This window comes from Pongo pygmaeus, chromosome 5 (assembly GCF_028885625.2).
Source record: "Pongo pygmaeus isolate AG05252 chromosome 5, NHGRI_mPonPyg2-v2.0_pri, whole genome shotgun sequence".
NCBI classification, from domain to species: Eukaryota; Metazoa; Chordata; class Mammalia; order Primates; family Hominidae; genus Pongo; species Pongo pygmaeus.
Genome location: NC_072378.2, coordinates 29680410 through 29697670, shown reverse-complemented (window position 1 = coordinate 29697670; position 17261 = coordinate 29680410). Strand labels below are relative to the sequence as shown.

Below are 17261 nucleotides of genomic sequence, written 5' to 3'. Positions count from 1 at the left end.
GGTGCTTCAGAAACAGAGGTAGCTGAGGTCTGGAAACAGGTCTGCAAATCTGGTCACTGGCCACATAGCCAGTAACGCTGTGCGCGGCTGAGGGGAGTGTGTTGGGAGAATAACCACGCGTTGTCTCTTCTGTAAGTGTGTCCTGGAAGGAACAAGCGAATGACAGCCAGCTTGATCGGGTGGCTGGTGAAACGGTCTTGGTGAAGCACGTGCTTCTAGGGGTGGGGGTGCGGGGATGGGGTGGTCGCAATACGGGGAGGGCGGCAGGGCCCTGGTCCTGCTCATGCGGTTGGGGCTGTACTCTCAGCTGCTCGGAGCCAGTCCCCGCATTTGGCTGCGCTTGCGTGCGCTCCCCCTTTTCTGGGCTCCAGGTCCAGCCAACTAAAGTTCTCCAGGTGTCCTGACCGCTGGAACTTTCCCTTCTGAGTGTGGCCCCGCCCTCCAAGCTCGTGATTGGCCCTAAGCTGCGGGCGCCAGTTTTCATTGGGTGAGCGGTCGCTGGGGTGGGGCCAGGTGACAGGAAATTTCTGGTGGCCCTTCGCGGCTCCGCTGGGTTGGCAGCCGCTTGAGCCACTGCGAGGACAGCAAAGTCTGGACAATGGAGCTGAGCCTAGTCCTGCTGTTCCTGACCTGCACTGCCCTTTTTGCACCCCAGGGAGCTGCTGCTGGTGAGTGGGGTTCCTGGCGGTCCTCGGCGGAGCGGCAGCGGCGAGACGTTTCTGGGGGTCCGGGTGGGTAGCGGCGAGCGCTGTGCGGCCGAGTTCGGACTCAGGTGCGCTGTCGGAGGTGCGGGGAGCTGGACGCGGCCCGTTCCTGCCACACCTCAACCCTGCTTCTCCGTCTCTTTTCAGTCCTCCTCGGGATCGCTCATCACCCGCCCCCTGCGTTTTCTGATCTTGTCCTGCACTTGCTTTCCTCGCCTCTCCGCCTCCTCTCACTTTTCGGACAAAACATGTCCTTCTGAGCCCCTAGGTTCTCGGGCTGCTCCTGTGAATGGCATTCGAGGGCCCTTCCAGCGCGGCCACTGAGGCAGCTACCTCCCCCGGTGCTGGGGGCGGCTCTCAGGTCCCTGAAGCCCTGTCTTCTCCCGAAGCCGACGTGTTCTTAGCTCCTGGGCCGCAGCTCCTGGAGTTGGGGCCCTCCTTTCTCGGGACCTGCAGCTGGTGCTTCCTGCTGCTGTGGGAACTGTGGGGCTTCTGACCCTCACGTTGAGAGGTTGGAGTCTGCAGGCTCCGGGCAGAGGATTCTTCCTGCAACTTCTCTCATCCCCAGCTCATTCTCCCCTGGCCTCCCGCTCCCAGGGATCCTCCCTTGTCTTGCATCCTTCCCTGTTACTATTAACTCCAGTGATCTAAGGACACCGGATTCCCTCCCACCTCCTCCCCTGCCCACCTCAGGGCCCCTTGGGTCCTGTTGCCCTCCCAGCTCCCTGTTGCCCCTTCCTATCTGCAGTTCTCTGATACATTTCTAGGATGTCCTCTGCCCTCATCCCCTGCTCCCACCACGGCAGGTCCCTTCTGCCTCCCTTATGGGCCTTTCCTACAAGCAGCCTTCACCCAGGGCTGCCCCTATGCCTCCCACTCCCAAATGTCCCTGACCCTAACTCTCTGGTGCTGCCTTTTGCCCCGGGGTCTTCCCTGCATCCCACTCCCCTCTAGACCACCCAAGGGGGGCCCTAGTGCTAATGTTAGTTGGGCCTTAGGCAGGGGGCAGGGCAGCGCAGATGCCCCTTCCCCTCTACTGCAGGTGCCTGCTCTGGGCCCTGCCTCACGGTGGCCCCTTCCCCACTCCTTCATCCTCAGCCTCATCCTCTTGAGGACCCCACCCTCCAGCCCACAGGTGCTGGACCATCCCTCCCTGGTCTCTCCGCCCCTCTCCACCTTGGGACCTTGTGCTGCTCCTACCTCTTGCCCAGCTGCCTTGGGCCCTCAGCAAGTTCTCATCTTTCCCAAGCCCCACCCTCACTCAGAGCACCCTCCCCTCCTGTCCTCACCCTAGCCAAAGTTCCCCCAGGGCCACCCCCACACCATGCTCACCCCATCCTCCAGTCCTTGCCCTGCACGTCTCTCCTCCTCTACCCAGACCCAACACAGGCTGTGGGTCCAACTGCTTCTTTTTTTTTTTTTTGAGATGGAGTCTCTCTCTGTTGCCCAAGTTGGAGTGCAGTGGTGTGATCTCGGCTCACTGCAACCTCCACCTCCCAGGTTCAGGCCATTCTCCTGCCTCAGCCTCCTGAGTAGCTGCGACTACAGGGACTCGCCACCATGTCCGGCTAATTTTTTGTATTTTTAGTAGAGATAGGGTTTCACCGTGTTAGCCAGGATGGTCTCGATCTCCTGACCTCGTGATCCACCCGCCTCGGCCTCCCAAAGTGCTGGAAATACAGGTGTGAGCCACCGCGCCTGGCCCCAACTGCTTCTTGACCTTCAGCCCTCTCTTTTGGTTCCTTGATCCCAGTGGGCTCTCACTTCCTACACCTCACATTCAAAATCTTCACCATGTACTGGGCTGTGGTCTTCCCCTCCTCTGGGCCTTCTCCCAGCCCCACATTCCTCCTGTGAGGGTTTTCTAACCTGAATCCTCTTTTGGAGTGTGACTGCTCCCCCTCCAGCACTACTCCCCTCTGAAGGCCCTACCTCAGGCGTGAATCTCACTTCTGCCTTGGTTTTCTCTCTCTGGCCAGCACCCAAACCCCTTTCTAATCCTATATTATTGTTTGGTACACTGTGATGATTCCTTTCTTGTTGTTTAGTTGTGGCAACTAAACAACATAATATGAAATTTACGGTTTTCATAATATGAAATTTACTGTTTTTTGTGCATCCTGAAACTCTGTGCCCACTAAACAGTAACTCCCCATTCCTCCCTCCTCCTGGCCCCAGAACCACTGTTCTACTTTCTGTCAATATGAATTTGATCACTCTAGATGCCTCATATAAATAGAATCATATAATATTTGTCTTTTTGTTTCTGGTTTATTTCACTTATAATGTTTTCAGGGCTTATTGATGTAGTACATTTCAGAATTTCATTCATTTTAAAGCTGAATAATATTCATTATATGTATAAACCACATTTTGATTATCCATTCAACAGTTTGTGGACACTTGAGTTACTTCCACCTTTTGGCTTTTGGGAATTATACTGCTACAAATATAGGTATTCAAATATCTGTTCATGTTCCTGCTTTCATTTCTTTTGGGTAAATGTCCAGAACTAGACTTGCTAGATCACATAGTAATTCTTTTTTGAGATGGAGTCTTGCTCTGTCACCAGGCTGGAGTGCAGTGGCACAATCTCGGTTCACTGCAATCTCTGCCTCTGGGGTTCAAGTGATTTCCCTGCCTTAGCCTCCTAAGTAGCTGGGATTACAAGCACCTGCCACCACTTCCCTGCCTCAGCCTCCCAAGTAGCTGTGATTACAAGTGCCTGCCACCACACCCGGCTAATTTTTTGTGTTTCAGTAGAGACGGGGTTTCACCATGTTGACCAGGATGGTCTCGATCTCCTGACCTTGTGATCCACCTGCCTCAGCCTCCCAAAGTGCCGGGATTACAGGCATGAGCCACCACACCTGGCCAGTAATTCATTTTTTAATTTTTGGAGGAATCAATACACTATTTTCCATATCAGATGCCCTATTTTGTATTTCCAAATGTACTACACAAAGGTTCCAGTTTCACAACCTCTTTGCCAAACTTGACATTTCTGTGTGTGTGTGTGTGTGTGTGTGTGTGTGTGTGTGTGTGTGCTTGATAAAGCCAAACTAATTGGTGTAAAGTAATAGTTCATTGTGGTTTTGATTTGCATTTCCCTCATGACTGCTGATGCTGAGCATCTTTTCATGTGTCTGTTGGCCATTTGTACATCTTTTTTAGGGAACTGGCTATACAAGTCCTTTGCCTATTTTTGTATTAGTTGAATGTCTCCTGTTTGAGTTGTAGGAGTTCTTTATGTATTCTGGATATTAATCTCTTATCTGATATATATGATTTGCAAATATTTTCTTTCATTCTGGGGGTTGCTTTTACACTGTGTTTATTGTGCTTTTTAATGCACATTTTTTTATTTTGATGAGTCCAATTTATCAATTTTTTTCTTTGTTGTTGTATCTTTGGTGTTATATCCATGAAAGTGCTATCAAATCCTATGGCATGAAGATTATTCCCTATGTTTTATTGCAAGAGTTTTTCAGTTTTAGTTCTTGAGTTTAGGTCTTTGATGTTTTTCTTAGTTAATTTTTATATGTGGTGTAAGTTAGGAATCCAACTTCATTTTTTTTTTTTTTTTTTTTGCATGTGAACATCTAATTTTCCCAGCACCATTTGTTGAAAAGATGCACTGACTCTTTGAGATGCCTGCCACCTACCCACCCCAGGGGATACCAACCAGTCCATCCATCTCCCTACCTGGGGCCTTGCCATGCCACTCTGAAGCCCACACCATTGCTTCCCCCTGGGATACGGACCTCGTAGAAAACGTCTCTGGCACCACAGCCTACCTGCCTCTCATGCCTCACAGCCACAGTATCCCTTGCCCCCATCTTGTCCATGTTGAGCCTTCCTCAAAGGCAGTGGCCCTTGCCTCCACCTCACCCTCACCTTTGCACCACAGCCACGCTGTTCATGGGTCCCTCTGAGCCTGGGTCCGTTACAGTTTCTGCTCTCCCCTCTGGCAAGACCTTCCTTCCACCACTGCCTTCATGCTCCTCCACTGAACATGCAGGGCAGCCCCTTCCATTGGCCTCCTCTCTATACCCTTAGGAGGCCTGTGGCTGCCCTGCCCTGGCACCTGGCCTACAAGTTTGCCATCTCCATTCCCCCTTCTTCTGTTCCTCAGTCCCCTCCTCTATCCTCCCACCTTCCCAGTTTTCCTTGTGTCTGAAATCATCATTCTTGTCCCTTTGCCCGTGTACATTTCCTGCCTCCTCAGGAAGGCTGGGACAGCAGACCTGTGTGTTAAACATCGATGTGAAGTTACTTCCAGGAGGAAGTTTCATCTGTGATTTCCTCTTCCCCAGAGCCCCACAGTCTTCGTTATAACCTCACGGTGCTGTCCTGGGATGGATCTGTACAGTCAGGGTTTCTCGCTGAGGGACATCTGGATGGTCAGCTCTTCCTGCTCTGTGACAGGCAGAAAGGCAGGGCAGGGCCCCGGGGACAGTGGGCAGAAGCAGTCCTGGGAGCTGAGACCTGGGACACAGAGACTAAAGACTTGACAGAGAATGAGCAGGAGCTCAGGAGGACCCTGGCTCATATCAAGGGCCAGAGAGGAGGTGAGAGTGGGCAGTGGGCAACAGTGATGGGAAAGGCCTTCTCCAGGAGAGCTGGGGGCAGAGAGCAGGACCTGTCTCTTCCCACTGGATCTGGATGTGAGTAGGGGTGAAGAATGGTGCTCAGTGGGGCTCAGCACGGAGGTCAGCCAGCACTCAGCCCACACAGGGAGGGATGGAGGAGGGCCAGGGAGGGGTCCTTCCTGGTCCGAGTTCCTCACTTGGGCTGGAATGGAGAAATCACTGCTGGGTAAGGGCAGGCAGCCTTGCATTCCCTCCAGGAGATTAGGGTTTGTGAGATCAGGAAGCCAGCAGCACCAGGGGCTTTAGGCATTTCTACACATATGGGAAGCTCTTCCTGTCTCCCAACCTGGAGACTCAGTAATGGACAGTACCCCAGTCCCCCAGAGCTCAGACCTTGGCTATGAACATCACAAATTTCTGGGATGAAGATGCCATGCAGACCAAGACACACTATTGCCCTGTGCAGGCAGACTACATGCAAAAACTATGGTGATATCTGAAATCCTGGGCGGCATCAGAAAAACAGGTACGGTGAAAGCAGTGGGTCCTCCAACAGAAGCCTGAACCTGGGGTGGGCGTTAGGCAGGAAAGGAAGCCTTCAAGGCCAGGGCTGCCTCATCTGCCTCCCAGCCTGCCCATCTTGGAGAGCTACCTCCTAGCCACACGACCCAGGAGCCCACCCCTGACAACCCTCTCCTCAGCATCAAAGCAGGGGTCCCAGAGTGTGAGGCCACAGTCCTGAGGCCCATCTTCCTGCAAGCCTAGGGGAATTGGACCCCAGGTGACGACAGATTTGCAGAAGGTCTGGGGTCAGTGAGGGTTTCAGCCAGAGTCAGAACAATAGAGAGGACCAGTCCTGTTCCCTGCCTCTCCCTTAGAGGGGAGAAAGGCTTGGCCACATGCCTCACTGGCTCTGTCCTTTCATCTCCAATGACCCCCACAGTGAATGAGATGCACAGTAGGGCCTTAGAAGACAATGTCACCATGATGTGCTGGGCTCCAGCTTCTATCCCCGGAATATCTCTCTGACCTGGCATCAGGATGAGGCATCTTTGAGCCAGGATGCCCAGCAGTCTAGTGGTGTCCTGCCCAGTGGGAATGGGACCTACCAGACCTGCATGACCACCAGGATTCCCCAAGGAGAGGGGCAGAGGTTCACCTGCTACATGGGAGACAGAGGGAATCACAGCACTCACTCTGTGCCCTCTGGTGAGCCTGGGGCAACTCTCGAGGGTTTCGACCTAGGGAGGTCAGGCCAGGGTGGGGATAGCAGGGACAGCTGTGGCTCTGTGTGCTCAGTGTGTCACAAGATCCCTTTTTTAGAGAAGGCTCTGGTGCTTCAGAGTCAATGGCAGCCATTCTGTATGCTGCTGTTGCTGCTGTCATTATTATTAGTATTATTATTAGTAGTATTATTCTCTGTGTCCTTTGGTGCAAGAAGAAGACAACGTCAGCTGCAGAAAGTCCAGGTGAGAAAAGGAAGCAGTGGCTGGAGATGGAAGGACTCCTCTCTGGGCAGCAGGGTCCCCTCATAGCTCCTGCACAGATAGACATGTAGGTGACAAGGTCCTGGAACAGGGGATGGAAGTTGGGATATTTGAGAGGGGAACGGGAGCCACATCTCCATCTATACCCCTAAGTCCTGCCCAAGCCAGGGCTGGGCCATGGCCCTCAAATGTCCAGCTGTGGCCTCCTCCTGCTGCAGGTGAGGAGTGGGCAGCAGGGAGGGCTGTGGCACCTGCTTTGTCCCCATCCTGTTCTCTCTGTTTCTTGGGCTCACCACGGTGCATCCAGGTAGGGTGAGTTGAGAATCGTGTGCTGATTGCTGAGGTCCTGGATGATCGTGGCCTTAGAGTGAGTAAATAGTAAAGGTGGCTGTGATCTGGGCAGGGGCTAGAAACTGGAGAGGAATCTGAGGAGAGGCGGTGCCCCTAGTCCCTTCCTCTCTGCCTCCTTCTCCCCTGTTTCTCCAGCTATCATAAGGACGCCAAGAAAAAGACCCACAAAGCCCAGACTGGAAGGCCTACCTCTGCAGCCCCTTTGAGGTCCCCTTGTAACAGGGAGGGTCCTGAGTGCACACGGCCATCCCTGTCCACTTTGCAGCTCCCCATGTGCCTCCTCCAGGAGCTGCCTCAGGGGTGTCATGTCCTCTGGGTCACTCGAGGTTCCCACCATGTGGCCCTGCCTCCCTGAGTTTCTGTGCAGATGTTATGGATGAGTAGATAAGCAGACGTCCCTGGGCCATTTGGGAAGCAGGAACCAGCTCCTTGTCAGGGCAGCTGTGGTCCCTGTTTTCATCATATGTCCAAGTGTTACCTTGTCTAGCCCCCAGGATCACAGTCCACAGGGGCCATGTTTTTTGGGCTTTGTTCTGTGCTCTGTGGCCTCACCTTCCCCTCCCTGAGCCAATTCCCCTTTCTCAAGGTAGTCACTGCCTGATTAGTTTAAAATAAGAGACGGTCAGTCTGAATCATTTCCCCACAGTCAAGTTGTTTCAGGGGAGAGGAAAGGAGACAGCAGGAAGTTTTGTGTTTCTGCAAAGACAAAGGAAGTGCAGGGGACAGTGGGAGGCTGAGGTGTCCCAGAGATCTGGGTCTTTTGCCATTTCCCCACTTCTGTGTGTCTGGTGGGGGTGGTGGTGATTTCTCATCCTTGAATCTAATTGCACTGTCAGTTGGCCCCTCAGGCCTGGGCAGATGGGACAGTTCATCCCCTGCCCTGCAGCAAGAGGGTCCCATCCAGGAGGCACCCACAGCAGGGGCAGTGCAGGTCTGGTTGCTCCTGCTCTCACCTGCAGCATCTCCCATAGAGGAATTGTCAGTTCTGGTTCCCTGTGGGCGGTAATGGTTTCCTTGTAGGCCACTGGGGCATTGGCCAGAAAAAGGTTGTGAAAATTACATGCTAACTTCTCAAAATTCCTGCTTTCAATGTTGATGTCCAATAAAGATGTTTATAATTTCAGCTGGATATTCTTAATAGGATTTCCTCCAATACCGATGCTGTAAAGCATATTGAATGGAACAGGAATTCAAATTTGAAACTCTCTCTCTAGAAGGGTCCATGTGGGAGATGGTGGCTGTGGCTGTGGCAATCCCCAGGTGCAGAGTGGGCGGAGGCAGCCTCAGGCTGAAGGGTCTCAAGAAATCCCTGATTCCATAGGGAGAAGACGAAGATCCCCTGTGGGTGTGAGGGCAGTGGCCTGGGTGGAATCCCTGCTAGGAACCAGACAGGAAGGCCTTGCAGCTTCACCAAGCAGCAGCCCTGTGGTGGAGCTGGATTTCCAGGGATGAGTGGACCAGGCAGGAGCAGGGCGTCCCAAGTGCAGGTCATGGACCTGAGCATGAAGTGAGGCAGAGCCTTCTTGAGCAAGGGGGTCTCCAGGGTCAGGTCAGGTGTAGACCCTGTGGCAGCCACGTGTTTCCATCCTGGGCCTGACAGGCCTGCTGGGCTTCCCGGTGGGCTCTCCAGGTAGGAGCTGCCTGCTCAGGACTGGAAGGGGAGGAACACTGAGCTGTAGGTGGAGGGTGGAACCCACAGTGGGCAGGGCCTGCCCTGGTGTGCAGGTGCTTCTGCAGGAAAGGAGGGCCTGGGGGGGAGAGGTAGAGAAAGGCGTTGTGTGTGACCCAGCCCAGGCCTGGAAGTACATGGAGCCAGGGCCTCTCTCTGGGGGAGGCCTCCCACTGTGTCAGAGCTGGCCAGGCTTGAGAGGAGGGGAGGGCACTGAGTTTCCTCTGGAGTCTTGTCATTTAGTCCTGGGGCCCTTTCATTCCCCACAGAGTGCATAGTGGGCACAGGGCAAGTGCTGATGTTGATGAAGTCATGGGAGGGGACTGGCAGGGGCTAGGAAAAGTGCCATAGGTGGGAGAAAAATGTGGGAGCATCATCTTCCCTCAGAGAAAGGGTGAATCTGATTTGGGAGTGACTGAGAAGGGAGAAATCCTCAGGGAGTAAAAAGCAGCACTCTGCGCCCAGGGGAGCATTTATTGGTTTCTCTCTTTTCTCTAGAGCATGTGAGCCTACAAGGCCTGGATCAACACCCGGTGGGACAGGAGACCACCAGGGCAGTGCACAGCTGGGATTTCAGTCTCTGGTGTCATCTCATCTCCTGGGTCCACTGGCTCCACTGAGGGTGGCTACACTGCAGCCAGGTGGCCTGGATTCAACTCCCTGCCCAGGTCTCACCAGCACTTTCCCTCTTGGTGCCTCAGTTTCCTCATCTATGAAATGGGGAAACTAACAGCATTTATTTCTTGTGGTTGGGTGGATGAAAAGTGTTAGTATATATGAGGTGTTTGCAGCTGTGCCATATTATTTTTGTTATTTTGTTATCATTTTATATTTTAATATATTACATATGCAGTAATTGTATTATTATTATAAATGAGCTTTATGAGTGAGTGTCCTGGTTACAGCTCCTTCTGGGGAGCCCAGGACCAGCTTTCCCCTCACTCTGTCACACTCTCATGCATTACCCCATATCTACTATGTCTTCATAATTTTATACTATAGAAATTTACCCTTTAAGTAGACATTTCTGTTCTGTGTTTTATTTCAAGTGTCTGGGAAGGGATAGAGTGTGAGGTTCAAGAGAGAAGGAGAGGTCTGTCTTGATGCCTTGACACAGCACGAAGAAATCTCCCCACCTCCCCCACATCTCCCTGCCGGTTCTCAGTGATGGACAGATTCACAGCAACACATGAAGGGCTGGGAAGGGATGGAGGGGGACATCTGCAGCCAGTGTTTAGGGGCTGACCCTGTGGGAGGACACCTGCCTTGCAGAGGACCTCTGCATCTTGCAGATGCAGAGCTGAAGTCTGATATGAGGGAGAGGACAGAGAGTGCTTTGGACTTCCCTGATTAAGAAGAATAGAGATCAGTCTGCTTCTGTGGTTAAGTGACCACTGGGGAGATTGGACTGAATTAATGAAGAATAAATGAACTGGGAATGAGGATGAGTAAAGAAAGCATCAGCATCTCCCACTATCAGTTCAGACTGATTGGGAGGTGGGGAGGTGGGATAGTTCCTGACCCTGTTGTGAGGTTCCTTTTAACTTTCTGGCCTTGGGGCACAGATGGGTGGTGCTCTTCTTGGTCAGGGCAGCCTCAGCTCCACTCAGGTAAGGCAGTGGTGGCAGGGAGAGTTAGGGGAGCACCTGTGAAATGGACCAAGGCAGGGATGGGAGCCCTCTGTGCAGCAAGAGTGGACACAAGGCCTGCCTGGAAGCAAGAGGATGAAGGAACCTAGTTGGGTCCTGGTCCGCTGCCTGCCTGTGTTCACAGGTCAACCAGTAAAGGAGCTGGGGTGGAGAATTCAATCGTGGGCTACCTATCCAGAGATGTGTTTACAGGTGTATTCTTTCACATTTGTATTCAGGTTTGGTGTCAAAAACACATTTATACATGCCTGTTTCATGTTTAAGTATTTTCACATTTTAGTTAACCCTTAAATATCATTGTTGAATGCAGTTGTCATTAGACATAAACTTGCATATTCATTGAAGCTTTTGTTTTTATTTTAATCAAATTTATAATTGTGCACAATTGAAAGAGTCAAATATTTGTGCAGAATCTCTTGAGAAAAATGGGAGTCCTCTCTGCCTCTTCTCAATTTCTGCCTTTCTAGGGGCCAACCACTTTCAAGCTTTTTAGCTGATTCTTTTGACTTTGCTTCTGTATCTCTAACTACCATTTCTTTATTATTATTGCTTGATTTTTTTAAAATGCACCCATTGTTACACAGCACAATGGTGGATGCAACAGTTAAGAGTACTTGTTCTCTTTTACTCTTCCCAGTATGTTTATATAGTGATTATGTTTAGTTCAGTCATCTCTTGTTTCTTTTACCATGACTAATCCTCTCATATGTCAACTGGACTACTTTTCACTGCCTGCACTGATTCTTCTTGGAGTTAATACTTGCATTTGTTTTTGTTTATTTTAGTAACTCTCATTAATTTAAGTTTGATATCTCTTTTGTTTGTATGACTCTCTTAAGATGTTGGAGACTTTGGACATTGTGTTAATTTTACCTTCTTGGAAATATCCCTTCTGGGCCTTTCTGGCTGCTCCCATCTGGACTGGAGGCTTCTTCCCGTGGAGCAGAGTCACCATCCTAGGATCTCCCTCCATCACTATCTGGGGCGGTGCTTTACATGCAGTGGAGCCACCTGTGTTTCAGAGAAAATGCAGACTGATTCAACATGTCAAGGCTGGGCCTGTGAGCCTTTCTGTCTAGTTTCAGGAGGTGCTGATTTTCCTGGTTCATGGGTGATAGCTGGGGTAGCAGGGATTTCTCTTTTTGTCTCATAGTTTTCTGTGTCTACGGTAAGCACATACTAATATATTTTTAATGAATTCATGTACTTTTCCCCTAAATTAGAAACAGGGCTAATTAGTCTTTTCCTTGGGCCAAAAACTACATTATGTAAAATTTCGTATCTTAACTATTTTAAAGTATACAGTAGTACAGTATTAACTGTAAATACATTGTTGTGCAACAGATCTCTAGAACTTTTCATCTTGCAACACTGAAACTCCATGCCCATTGAACAAACATTCATCCATCCCCCTCACCGAGCCCCTAGCAGCCATTAGTCTACTTTCAGTTTAGATACCTCATATAAATGGAAATGTGCAGTATTGGGTTTTCTTTGTGATTCACTTATTTTACTTAGCAGTGTCCTTCAGGTTCATCCCTGTTGCAGCCTGTGACCAGGTTTCCTTCTTAAGGCTGAATAATATTCCGTTGTCTATATATACCACATTTTCTTCATTCATGTGTTGGTGTGTGTTGTCTTGGCTATCGTGAATAATGCTGCTTTGAATATGGGTATACAATGTTTTTCTTTTCAAACCTTCCCTCACTTTGGTGGAATTAATCCTTTAGTAGCTACTACTGACAGCACATATTTAAAGTATGTTTGTATGGTTCAATTTTTCCATTGTTTTTATTCTCTCCAGGAAGAGGAGATAAATATATGAAGGTGCTGTTTGACACATAATTTAATAGGGAAGAAAGAGACAGTGTAACTGACCAGTGCTGGGTCTCATCATCCTGCAATTTCAGAACAACTATGAATACAAAAAGAATTTTAAAAACCCAGTCCTGCCTAGAAAGTGGGAGTCATCTCTAAATATGGTGGCCCTGGGGCAGCTGGCCTCCCTGCCAGGCTTCTTCCATGGGGGCCCTTTCTGCAGTAACTGTGATTTCTTCCCATTTCACTCTGCCCTGTGTCCTGACTTAAGCGACAAGGTGTGTCTGCGGCTGTGCTCACACCTGGAGGAAACCTCAATGGTGTGAGTAAATTGTAAATGTTTACTTATTATGGGTTATTTTATTGTTTATGAAGTATGTATTTTGATTTCATTTTACTGACAACACAATAAACCAGGACATGGTGACCCTAGCAGCACATCCTCTTTCCTGTGTCAAGAAGCATCGTCCAGGGAGGTGAGAAGAAGGCAGTCCTCCCTAGAATTGAAGAACCAGGGAGAACCAGATGGGCTGGGCAGGTGGGTTTTCACCTGGAACCTGGAGGATGAGCAATGACATCTTTCTCTCCACCCTGAGCTCAGCCCCAGCATCCACCTCCTGGGCTCATGAGCAGTGCAGTGGTGCCTCCTAGTGGTCTCTGCTCTTCCTTTCCCAGATCAAGCACAGCCCTGAGATCCAACTGTCCCTCCTATGCGCCTGGGTTTCTTCACTGGACACCAGCGTGAGTCAACTTTCCTATAAAGCAGAACAAGCACAAGATTGGACCATGTTAGAGGAGGAATGGTGTCATCTCCACTTCTGGAGAGATCCCTGTCCCCATGTTCGGGGGAAGGACCAAGCCTCACTCCCATGCAGAGAGGAGGCTCTGGCTGTAACTGCACCTGTGGAGAGGTGAGGCCCTGCCCCCTCTACACTGATGACCAGAGCCTGCAGAGTGGGGCCAAGCTTTCCCTCAGCTGTGTCCTGTCAGGTTCATCCAGGCCTCAAAGAATAGACTCTGGACATTGCCTCTGGCAACGTGAGCTGGACACACACCCAGATGTAAGGTAGCCCTGCCAAGTATCTTGGGGTTGCCAGTAGTTCTGGGTGCTCAGTGTCTGGAGCAGAGGGTGGGAAGGAGACTTGGTGCAGAATAAGAACCATATGTCACACATTATTTTATTCTTTATTAGTGTTTTTGTCATAAAATAAAACACAGGTACCATAAAAGAGAAAAGATCTAAAAATGGTGCCCTTTAATCAAAAGTAAACACCCTTTAACCATCAGAGAGAGGGAGAAGTTTGGCAGCTGAACTAGAAGCCCCATCAACTGCCCCAGCTCAATGATAAACTCCTCCCTTTTTCAAATAAAAGCACATCCTGACTTATATGGTCATCACTTCTTTGTTCAATTTTATATTTTTATCATCTAAAATTATAGTTTAGCTTTACCTTTAAAAATACATTTTTTGTCCTCATTTATTCTATAGATTCCTCTTTGAAATTTATATTGTCTGGTAGGGTTTCCTGTTCTTTGCATTTTGCAGATTGCACCCCAAGGTGTGGTTTAATGTATCTCTGGGACCTGTATTTTCTATAAATTGGTAGTTTGGTATAGAGGTTTGCGCCTATTCAGGGTTTTTTTTTTCTCCATGAGGATTGATGGTACTATATCATGTTTTTCATCAAGAGGAAGAATTCAATACTAGTCATTTCTTTTTTGTGATGTTAACTGCCATTGCTGTTCAGTGGCTAAATCTGTTAATTCATTACGAATTGCAAAAGTCTCAGTCTTTCATTTCTTCTCATATACTAGCTGAATAATTTCTAAAATAAAAGATTTGCCCTCTTCCACTAGTTGTCTATTCAGTAGAAACATGTTTTTTGAGAGACTAAACCAAGTTTCCAATCACCTATGACCCAGCAATTACACTTTTGGTTATATACCAATAGAAATGCATGCATTTGTGTGCCAAAATATATGAAAATATTATTTATAGCAGCATGATTTTTAGAATCTGAGTACAACACAAACGTCTGTCAACAGTGGAGAGACAAGAAGTGTGAGCTATTTATAAAGCTGAGCACCTGACTGCCACGGGAGTGAATAGTGACCACACACAGAAAGACCTGGGACATGGCCGTGACTGTATCCAGAACTGACAGAACTAATCTATGGTATTAGAAATCAAGAGATTGTCTGCTCTAGGGTTGGGGAGGGTGATTTATAACCAAGTAGAACCCAATGGTGTTTCCCGGAGGCTGGCAATGCTGTTCCTTGATGTGGCCACTATTTACCTGAGTGTTCACTTTGTGAAAATCCACGGCCCACTTATGGTTTGTCCACCTTTCTCCATGCATGTCGTCCTTCATTCAAGTATACATTTCTGATGTTTTGAAACAATTCTCTCTAAGCTAATACAGAACCTCCATTACTGAAAGACCTTAGAAATGCTGCATTGGAAAAAATTAGTCCAATTATTAAAAATCCATGAAATAAATGCTGTGACTCAGACATTAAGAGGAGAATCTATAACAAGAGCAGTAGGCTTGGGAGCTGACACAAGAACAGTATTGGAAATGGCTGTTGAGCCAGGAACTAGGAATCAAAACCCAAAAAGGCCCATGCAAGGTGGAGGGTGTGAAATGACGCCCCAGTAGTGTATGAATGAATGAGTCGTGGGCAGTGGCTCATGGGTTGCTTGGTCAGTCAGGATCTTGGGTAAAATAAAGTTGGAAAACTGGGGAATGGAAGAGAGAGGTATGCACAGACCTCTTGACATGGGCAGAGCTTGAGAAGATAGTAGTTGCAGGTTTCCCCAAATGGAGAACATCGATAAAAAGGTAGAAATTTTACAAAGAGACCAGATAGAAAGTTTGGAGCTGAAAAGTGCAATAACTGAAATGAAAAAAGTCACTAGAGGGGCTCCAGAGCAAATTTCACCATGCAGAATGGAGAATCAGCAAGCTTGAAGATAAGACAACTGAAATTCTCTAGTTCAGTAGCAGAAAGAGAAAAACTTATGAAGAAAAATGAACAGAACTTTAAAGATCTGTGAGACAACATCAAGCACGTGCACTTTGGGAGTCCTCAAAGAAATGAGAGAGAGAAAGGAGAAGAATGACTATTTAAAGAATAACTCCAAACCTTCCAAATTTGATGAAAAACATTATTCATCCAACAAACTTGTTAAATTTTAAGCAGCAAAAGAATTTAAAGAGGTCCACACCGAGAGAACATTATAATCAACCCATCAAAAGCCAATGACAAACAGAGCATATTGAAAAGAATAACAGACGAGGAACTTTTCAGGTTCAATGGATCCTCAATAAGATTGCAGCCCAGTTTTTTTCAGAAACCATAGAGTTCAGAAGGCATTGGAATGTTGACAAATTTAGAGGTCAGAAAAAAAAACTGTCATGCAATAATTGTGTGTCTGGAAAAACTCTCCTTCAGAAATAATGCAGATATATGTGTGTGTATATATATATATATATGACTATACATAGTACTACATATATATAACTATATATAGTACTACTATGAAATTATATATATATAGTACTATATATAGTAGTCCTACTATAAAAGCTAGTAGTAATATGTATATTTTTGGTGTTTTTATGTGTGTGTGTGTGTGTGTGTGTGTATATATATATAGTACTATATATAGTAGTCCTATAAAAGCTAGTAGTAATATGTATATTTTTAGTGTTTAATTCTTCTTTTGTTTTTCCTATTTGGTTTAAAAGAAAATGCCCATTGACTGATGAATGAATAAACAACATGTAGTATATTTCTACAATGGAATATGATTTAGCCATAAAAGGAACGAAGTACTGATACATGCTACAACATTGCTGAATCTCGAAAACATGATAAGTGAAAGAAATCAGCCACAAAAGGATACATATTTTATAAACCCATTTTTGTGAAATCTTCAGAAGAGACCAATCTATAGAGAAAGAAAGCAGACTTGTGGCGACAGGGTCTGGTGGCAGGAGGAAATGGAGGGTGACTGCTTAACGGTGCAGAGTTGCCCCTGAGGTGATGAAATACTCTGGAACTAGAGAGTGATGATGGCTACATAACATTGTGAACCTACTAATTGTCACTGCATTGTGCACCCATTGTACAATGGGTACAGTGGTAAATTTTGTGTTCATGTATATTTTATCACAATAAAAAAGAGGCTGAAGAATAGATTCCAAAATCTTTTATATGGTAAATTCCTGAGTTTGCTTGAGCATCTGCCCATCTGTCTTTTCCCGTCAGGACGTCATCTCCTACTCAGAGCTCACCCTTGTTCTTCTGTAAGTAGAAAGCCTTTCTTCACAACAGTCCCAGATCAGCCAGACCCAACCCTCAAAATGACTTTCTGTCTTGGATCCAAATGCTCAGGTGAAACTCTGGGGCAATTTCAGTGGGAGTGAAGAGATTATCCAACTAGGATGATTCATTTGGAGGGAAATGTTTGACCTTATGTTAGGAAAGTCATTTGCTTTCCTAAAAAGGATCCTGCTTACCAGTGAGTATACAGTTTTTGTATGCACGGGGTGGAGTTCACAGCAGAGGAACTAACAATAGCTCTAGGAACACCATACACCTCATGCATAGCTGACTCACCCATCTGCTTCCCCCAGCTGAAGGAAGGAGCTGGATTATTACCTTGGCCCATCCTTCAACTGCATTTCACTGGATGTGCACCCTCTACAAGTGTGAACCTTCCAGGGTTCTCAGTTGCTCTTCCTGCTGTTGTGTGGCCTCCACTGGTGTGGCTCATGCCCAGGTGGCCTGCACGAGGCTGAGTGTCTCCTAATTCTCAAGGCCAACATTTTCAGTGAGCCCAGACCAAGCCTTTATGTTCTCAGGGACTCGTATTTTCATCTGTGGAAGGGAAAAATCCATCTCACTGTCTTAGGTGTGACGGTAATTTTACATAAATATATAATATATATAATTATAGTATTTTTATGTCTATAAATGAGATA

At 47.8% G+C, this 17261-nt stretch overlaps 1 pseudogene; it reads left to right on the top strand.

Moving 5' to 3' along the window:
* The first annotated feature begins 536 nt into the window (after positions 1-536).
* LOC129039007 (MHC class I polypeptide-related sequence B-like) lies at positions 537-10157 on the top strand (annotated as a pseudogene).
* Positions 10158-17261: the final 7104 nt, after the last annotated feature.